The sequence below is a fragment of the Lonchura striata genome, chromosome 1, assembly GCF_050655825.1.
Source record: "Lonchura striata isolate lonStrDom1 chromosome 1, ASM5065582v1, whole genome shotgun sequence".
In the NCBI taxonomy this organism is placed as follows: Eukaryota; Metazoa; Chordata; class Aves; order Passeriformes; family Estrildidae; genus Lonchura; species Lonchura striata.
Window position 1 is genome coordinate 61,662,400 of NC_140703.1, and position 7,426 is coordinate 61,669,825.

The window sequence follows — 7,426 nt, forward strand, 5'->3', positions numbered from 1 at the left end:
GAGGGAGTAACTCTTGGGAGTGTTATTACCCACCCCTGAAGGTGAAAGTAATGCAGGTTCTTGTTAATAAATCTCTTGAGGCAGATTAGAGTGAAAAAACACTGAATGATCAGTGTTTGCAAATATGTGTGTGTGTATATATATATATATATGTATGTATGTATGTATGTATGTATACATATATATATGAACAATCTGGTTGCAATGAAAGCAGCTATATAGCCATTTTGGTTATTATTATCTCTATTAATACACCAATATGAAAGCATAAAGATATCACTTAAAATGTGCAAGGGGAAAAACATGGAAGAAAGAGAAAGAAAGGGTAAGAGTAGGAAGATACATAACTACAGCCCCTGGAATTACAATAAGACTTAAGTGTTGCTCTTGGTCGAAGTGATGATCAAAGGTCTTGATCTATCTGCAGAAGATGTGTTTAAGAGCAGGCAATTTGGCATGGTGAAAAGCACCATCCTTTTTCCACAAGATCTGCCTCTTATCGGCCTCAAAGAGCAGCTGGTAGACTCTGCCAGTTATAAGTTCATCCCTTCTGCCTTTTGCAGACCAGAGGTATGTCATTACATACCCAAAAACTCATCTCATTCTTGGTGAGCTGCAAACCTGGTCTCAGCAAAGCACCCTGGTGCCTTCACAAATGGGCAATTGCTTTGAGTCATGGTCCAGTCTCTCACAAGGGGTTTTTTGGTTTCTATTTTGCATGAGTGTACAAGGAAAGATGAAAGAGAAACTAAAAACTAACCTTCAGGTAAATCTTAAGGCAGTGGTCCTGAAAAAATCAAATTCAGCCTTCTGCTCAATCAGAAAACTTCTTTGACTTTCCTAATTCTACCTGAAGAGAGGACAAATACATGATCCACTTACTGAAAATTGAGATCCTTTGAGTGATCACATCTAACCAGTGGTAGTGTATCTATGGGATCTGCAGGGCTGGAGATAACCAGCAACCTTTTTAATATCATCAGTAAATAAAAGATATTTGACAACTTCTAACCCAAGTAAAAAAGAACTAGCAATGCTACTCCAGGTTAATGCAGCAGAAGGAGATCCAGCTCCACTCGTGCAGATCTCCTAACTCTTTGTTCTCAGCTGATCAAGCTACACTAAAAACACACTGCTGGCCAGGTTTCCTGACTGCCTGGATCACCTTGGTCTTACAGCACTCTCCACACATGCAGGGGAAGGAGTAAAGTAAAACGCCATATGGAAAGCCACAGGCTGCCTGGTTGTTGTGATGTTCCTTGGGACCTGCCACCAGCAGCTCGCCTCCCAGAGCTTCCATATCCACAAGGACACATCTCCTAGGGCTGCCCCAAGAAGGCAGCACCAATGATCTCTTTCTCCCTCATCCCTCCTAACATGCTCAGCAGCAGAGATGATCTTCATTTGTACACAAATCATTCTGCAGTCTTTGGAGTGCAAGGGCAGTGTGTTGTAAAGGGGTGAACTGGTGCATAGTCCCTTGCATCACTTCCTTTCACAAATATATATATATGCATTTAATGTACAAGGTGCTGGCAAATGAAAGCAAGCATCAAGCTTATTCCATTCCATAGAACTGGAGGGTCAATACAGGAGACAGCAGAAGCACTAGAAGTAGCACAGAAATTATAGCAAAATCATGTCTGACAACTGCAAAGATTTGTGGGATAACAGCTGTGCCTACAGACACCCTATCTGGTAAAAATCCAGTTTTGACATCTGGAGTGTTCTTACCCACGCAGATTGATGTCTTAATAACCCATATCTAATTACAAAAATTGATTATAATTAATGTGGCCACTGCTGCTGTGTCTTCATAAAATTCAGATCTAGTGTCATTTTCCTGCTGAAATTTAGAAACTTTTGGCTGAAAACAGTAACTGTAGAATCAAAATATTTATAGCTATATTACTCAAAAAAGATGGATGTGAAATGAGCCCAAGCACTAGAAGCTTGATCACTTTTGTTGCTTCCATGCTAATTTATTTCATAGCTCTTGTGGACAACCCAAACTAACTCTACCCAAGACAATACCCAAGTCTGGCTCTAAGGACAGCTCATGCCAGACATGACCCCCAGAAAGTCAGTATTAACTAGTGTACCAGATTTACCTTGTCCACCCTAAACATCTCTTCATCACTATCCCAGCAATCTCAAACTCACCCCGCAGCCTCTGTGTGATACTCCAGTGGATCATTCATCAGCCCTTCAGTTTCATGCTACTAAAACACAACATTTCACAGGCTGCAACCCAGCTCTATCATTGCTTCAGACACATTGAGCTGAAATAGCCCCAAAATAGTAATCAAGTTCCAGCATCATGGCAGTACCACTTAAGGCTCTCAGGATGCTTGGAGTTTGGTAAGGACATGCTTATTGCTTCCACTAGGATCCATCCAGCCACTTAGCTACTTCTAGCCTAGTGGAGGTTAGTTTTAAGCAGCATATATACAAGTCTGTAGTAGCTGTGTTTAGAAAAAAGGATCAGCCTCCAGCCCTGTTTTATTTAGTGTCATAGATGTTAAACAGATGCTAAAACATCAGAATGCCAGTGTATTCAGTCTCACAAAACACAACCCAATCACAAGCTTCCCAAATCTATAAGGTTTCCCAATTCCATAAGGATTTTAACTCAGTACTTATATTTTTCTAGACCCACCAAATACTGGCTGCCGATTCTATCTAAGGGGCTATATTTATAGTTGCTGCACATCCCTAACTGGATCTGATGCTGTGATGCACTGGCCCTTGCTATCAAGTGAGTACACACACAGTTGGTGGCTCCCTCCCTCCCCACAAGTGGGATAGGGGAGAAAACAGGAAAAGGAGTGAGAAAATTCATCTGTCAAAATAAAGCTTTTTTGTCTGTAAAGCTCTGTTGCCTCCAGCTATTAAAAACCATTTTTTAAATTTTATTTTGTGGGAGACAGAAAGACAGAAAATGATTTTTCTTTCGCTCTGAGAAAATTTCTCAGTGGACATGTGAAATATTAAGAATCGTCATATTTCCTCCCTCACCTGTGTTTCTCATGAAATTGCAATAATAAACCAAAATAACTTCTGTGGAGGAACATTTTGTACTGAACCTTTATTTCCAATTCTGCAGCATCAGGAACTATACCAAAAATGAGAGGTATTGGAGACCTTTTCTCACTATAAACGATCTGGGTCAGCCAAGTCATCATTTCTTTGGGAATGTTAGATAGGATAAAACTCTCCTCTATAAAAGAAATAGTATTAAAACCTCCATAAAATTAAACCAGTGTAATGAGTCCTATCTTTCCTTCTCTGAAGACAACTGTTCATTCTTTGTTATTTCACTGTTGGTTGATGGCATTTTAAGGTTTTGCATTTTTAAGGGTCTTTTTTCCACAACCACAGACACGTTTCATTAAAGGCTAAGATTTTTATTTAATCTAAGGATACTAGAAGCCTAAAGCCTGAAGAAAAGCATCAAATTGAAGGAGACCTTTGAAAGGAGAGCCAGGACAGGCAAGCATTTATACCGCCCACTCTATTTTTCTCAAAAGCCAGGAAATTTTATCAGAAGGCCTTGATTGCTGGAGAAATGCTTTTTCCTTCGTCATCAGCACTAAACCACTTAGTCTAACAGCTGAATATGATGCTCAAGGGTTCACATGCAAAGCTTTTTTCTCTGGATATTTTGGCTAAGTAGGAAAGAAACACAGCTGAATATACTACAGAGCATATTGAGCAATTGATCATTGGGAACATAGCTCTATATTTTAGAGCAATGGCAAATTATGGCAAATATCCCTAGAGGAATATCTATAATTAGCAATGCTTATTGAGTTGTTATACCATGACGGCAAAATAAGAATTTAATTTTTAGAGGTGCATTTTACTTTACCAATGTTTTTTTCTGGCTGAGTACTCTACTTTTCTGTACAATTAGGATGATCGCTTTCTGCAGGGTTGATAAAACTAATTGTTACAGCTGAGGATGCTGGAGAAGAGAAATTTCTCTGCTCCCTGGCGAGGAGCCCCAGGAGGAGGGTAAAATGTCAATATTTGGTTAAGATTTATTTTTGCTTAGATTGAGGACTGGAATTTGTCAGGTTCAGCAGAAAGAATGCCATTACCTTTGACAAGTCCGTGTGTGTGGATGTGTTGGGTAATCTATTTAGGAGATGTAAAATGCTGCACACACTTCCCATTTTATTGCAAAAAGCTGAAATTGACGGTACCTGACAAAAACTATAATCTTCCACCCTCTAAAAGAAAATTGACTCTTGCTTTCTCTACAGTATTACAGCATTACAGTAGGTCCACCTCTCCTTTAGCTAATACTGCTTTAGCAAACAGAAGTGGGGATTGAAAATATAATTAACCTGGTGTCCAGAATTTGTGTTTTGAGGTCCAGTGCCTGAAGATTATTGCTACATTTTAAGAGCAGCTCTTTAGCCTGGAGGGTGCTATGCATATCTATATTGCTATATAAATAACGCTAAATAATAAATCAGGGCTGTTTTAAAGGTCTTATGTTATAAAAACAATCAGGACTACAAATGAATGATTTATATCATTAAAAATGCCTGCAAAAAATCTATCGGAAAAGGCAAAATTAACTGGTAAACTGCACAAATGGTATCAGAAACAAAGATCTCTAAGAGCTATTGCTCCAGCTGTATGTCCAGAAAGAAAAAGTCCTTGAGAAGTAATAATAATAATAATATTTACTACATTCTTGAATAGATCTTTTTTCTTAACAGCTTTTAAAGTATAGATTTACTTATTCACAAAAGAATAAGCTTTTTGGCATATATACCATCTTCTACAAGGAATAATTATACTCTTTGAATTCCTAAAGGCCATGATTAGTTCCAGCTTAGGATTTTATATAATATACTACCTTGTGGTACCTAGTCAACCAAAAGTGTCATACCGACAATTATAGTGTCTAGAGAGAACATTACATTCTTTATTGTGTTATGTTTCCAAATACATTACCTAAATAAATTACTAGAAATCCACAGCTCATGTTTTTTTAACTTTTATAGTATATTGTGGTAATTAAGTATACAAATGCTTGTAGGAGAATTAACTCTTACAACTTCTAATCCTGGCTGAGAGGATTTATTCTTCATTCATTTGTATGCACATGACAATTCAGCAAGGCTGAAGTACTGACTTCTCCAGTTTTATATGATATGCCTCATGATTTCCTTGATAACTTTCAATTATACTCTCTTCTCTGCCTGACCTCAGAAACTTTAATCTTTAGGACGAAACTTTGGTCACTGCCATTCTAATTTCACTGATCGTGTGTTACATTTACAGGTTCTTTGGAAATTCTCAGTGGTAAAAATCCCAAACACACACAGGATCCTTGTTATCAATTTCACAATATTTAACCTGGTAGCCATTTCTAGATTCTCTTTCATTCCTGACAGAGACTCTTGCCAGCATGGATCCTGACTGCAACGTCAAATACTGTAGCACAGACCAATTAGGGAAATAATTTATAGGAAAAGTATGCAGACAATTAACTTCAATGGCATAACAAATCTGGACAACATTGCTACACATTAATAGGGACAATATGCTGGAACATACCAGTGTTTAGGATTGAATTAAATAGTAATGGACAGATTGTCTCTACCAGCACCATCCTGTGCATAACACAGCACACAGCTGTGCCACGCTGAGAGGAGCTTCAGGAGAGAACCATAACCAAAGACTCAGCTGCTTTCATCCCACCCCTCCTGGCTTCTGAGGAAAACAAACTACACTGCTTCACTCCTGGCAGAAGATACATTTTCCTCGCGTTGATTATCTGGTTTGCTCGGTGTAATCGATACACTCCCTGTGGCTCTCTATCCAGAAAGCAGCAGCAGCAGCGTGGCTGTTGATATGAAAAAGATGTTTTGAGCACTGTTCTCCATCTCAGAGTGTGCCTGGATGTATTTGTCTGGACCATATGTTTGTCCATTTGGATGGTCCATTTGTATGGACCATATGACCCAGTGTTTTTAAGAGTCCAGTTTTGCTACCCTTAAAATGACATACAATATTTACTGAGTTCATAGATTATAATTTCCTTACAAAGGTGATCAAGCACTTGACAAGGGCAGATGCTTTTCTGTATTTTATACTTATAAAGGAGGAAGAACTCAGCTGCTGTGACCAGGAGACAGTAGTATTTGGGCAAAATAGATTTGGATTAATGAGAACAGAATCTGTCCTATTAAAGGGTCTCACGGATCAGCTTGGAAAACTAAGGAAGACACCCTAAATTCCAAACCTTTCAATTTATTGTTTTTTAAGCTGGGTTTGCTAATCAAGAAAGTAGTAAGTGACATACTATTCTGCATCAGTTCTATGCAAATAAATGTATAAAAATATTAGTTGGGGACATTTTTATTAATTCTAAGGTAAGTTTTAAATTTCTAAGAAATCTAATTCCAGTGAAGGTTTAAAAAATTAATCATACATGATTGTATGTTGTATGCCCAATGAAGAAGTAAAAATGAATGCATTTCTTGACAAATGGATCATCATGCAACTTCCAATGACTTCTGTTGAGTAGAAAATTAAATTTATATGTCTTTCTAAGGTTAATGAAATGCTGTATGTGGCCAGCTCACCTCTACCGTACTTGAAAAAAGATACTTAAGAGATGCTCAGAAGAGCAATCGTCGTTTGAAATAGGAAGTAAGGAGAGTAATTCTTTTTGTCCAGTCACACCGCTTAGCAACCGCAAATGATCCAATTCCATGGCCAGCCCTACCAAGCAGGAGGGAAGGAAAAGCAGCACAAGGGAAGAGCTGCTTCCCTGCTGTATGGATACAGAGCTGAGCGCTTTACTGATCGTGGTGTGGAACGAAGGGCGACAGAGAAGCCCTTCCAGAAGGGTGAACTACAATCCAGACTGGCAGCACTTGCAGGGAATCAAATTAGAAACACAGTGAAACACATACAGAATTTACTGAGGTGCAAGCAAGCATATACATTTTAAAGTGTGCTTTTAGCGGGTTTCTTCCCAGATTAATTATGCTTTTCCTTTCCTTTTGAGAAAAATGCCAATCACTTGGTTTTTAAAATTTTTAAAAGTTTAATAATAATAAAATTATTATAAAAATAGTAATACAATTAGAGTAATAAAATTTAGAGTTAGGACAATTACAAGACAATAAAAAGCAAGGAATTACAGACGTCTGGATGTTCTCAGACACTAAGTCATGAAAAGCATGCCTTGTGAACAAAGGAATAACCTTAAAAGCAATAGCTTGTTGCATCTTCATATATCTCATACATGATGCATAAATTCCTTGCACATTAAGAACTTTTCTGGTTTTTGTCAACTTCTCCTTAATCCTGGTGGTTCCACGGAGACTGAGAGAAGGTGGAAGACTGTCTTTTCTGATAAGGAGGCAGGAACTTTTTATGGGCCCCTTTTGCTGAC